We start from the raw sequence: 1,777 nt of genomic DNA, 5'->3' as shown, positions 1-1,777 counted from the left end.
TTCAGCAGGTTTTGCTGTGGATGATTTAGCACGAATGGCTCTTCAACTCCAGAGCCAGGGCTATAATACCGCTATTGTTCTCCTCTCCCCTTAGTGGTGTTATTGTTTGAATTATGCTGGTACCTAAGAACGAGTCATCCTGTTTCCGTTGAGATAGTTGCTGGAATTGGCAGCATTATTCCCATGTCCTGATTTTGATGCTACGTCACCAGCAAAACAAAGTCAGCCTAAAGGAGTAGTATGTGCCCGTGCATGTACACGCACGTCTTTCATGCAGAGAGCAACAGCTTTTGTTTCTCTGAATTCTTGCACTAACTTGCCACTGACTTTCACCATGGCTCTCTGCATGCAAGACGTGCAGCTAGAGGATAGCCGAGTGCAGTCAGCTACACAGCAGAGGAGAGGAAACGGTGGGAAGGACCTGAGCTAGAAGACAGGAAAGGACAGGTGTGCATTAACCAGCTAAGTCGGTTCTTTTGTTTTGCTTTGTTTTGCTTAGCTTTTGCAGCCAGAGTGGAAGCGTAAGATGGCTTTCAGCAACCACACAAATGGCAGTTCGGTCATGCCGAATTTACTCCACATGTTTGTGGAACAAAATAAGACCCTTCGGTTCAATAATTTCAGCAACCCAGCCTTGGAGATGCAAGAGGAGATAATGGCCTCATTTTACATCCTCATCATTGTTGGGTTTTTCGGCTTTCTTCTCTTTGTCATGATGCTCAGCAATATTGTTTCCAGCAAGCCTGAAAACTACATTGACTATCTCTATTCTGGGAAGCTTAACCCTCAGAGAAGCAAGGTGGAGCTTCCAGGAAAGGAGAGCAAAGACACTTTTGTTACTATCAACAGCACTGCCTTACTGGAGCTGCAAATGCAGGAAGGCAAAAACAGCCCTGGGCCTGAGGCGCCGAGCACAGACGCAGCTTTGAGGAATGTATGAAAATGGTTTCTTTTTATTATCATTCTGTTGTGCATAAGGAGCCTAAACAGGGATATTTTTCATTCATGAAAATGAGAAATGAGGAGCTGTGCCACAGCAGATGCAGACTGGTCTTGTGCAAGCTTCTCACATGCAGCTGTGAAGGTACCTGAGTGCAACCTGTGTTATTTCAGCCCCAGGCCTTTGGAGAAGAGGCTGGAAATCAAGTCCTTACTGGCCTAGCTCTTTCATGGCTGTTTCTATCATGTGTTTTTATAGTTTGCCTCTCGGGAGAATGGAAGGCCTTCCTTTGCATGCTGTTGCTTCAAGCAGGGCCAGTACGTTTCCAGCTGGGGCACTGTTGGTGTGCCTGTTCGCTGTTATTATTTATTTGTTTACTTATCTGGGGGGTCGGAACTGCCAGTGAGCCCACTGGATGCGCACTCTGCAAGCAGAAAGAGCCGCAACAGCCTCTGCATCCACCCTCACCGCCACGCCGGGCACCCAGAAGCGGAGGCAAGCTGACCCACGTCCAGCTCTTCTGGAAGGAAGGTTATTTCAAGGGTCTGGAGGCACATGTGAGACTCGAATTTGTTTGCTCGCTTGGCAGGCTTGGTCTGCAGCAGGTTTTTGACAGTGGTCGTGCATTTCTCAGCAGCTCTCTTCCTGCATGTCAGCCGTTTACCAAAGCCCAGGACAATGAGGGGGGGCCAAGACATCCTGACGTCTCTCCAGGGTCCCTCCCAGGGCCCACCTGGACAGCATCGGGGCTGACAAGCCACAGCTGTAGCCCTCAGGGTTGTGCCACCGTTGTGTCAATAATCCCCAACAAATGCCTTCAGTGTTTAGCGCTAATCC

This window comes from Pygoscelis adeliae, unplaced genomic scaffold (genome assembly GCF_000699105.1).
Source record: "Pygoscelis adeliae isolate BGI_AS28 unplaced genomic scaffold, ASM69910v1 Scaffold154, whole genome shotgun sequence".
In the NCBI taxonomy this organism is placed as follows: Eukaryota; Metazoa; Chordata; class Aves; order Sphenisciformes; family Spheniscidae; genus Pygoscelis; species Pygoscelis adeliae.
This window is presented reverse-complemented; position numbering follows the sequence as displayed.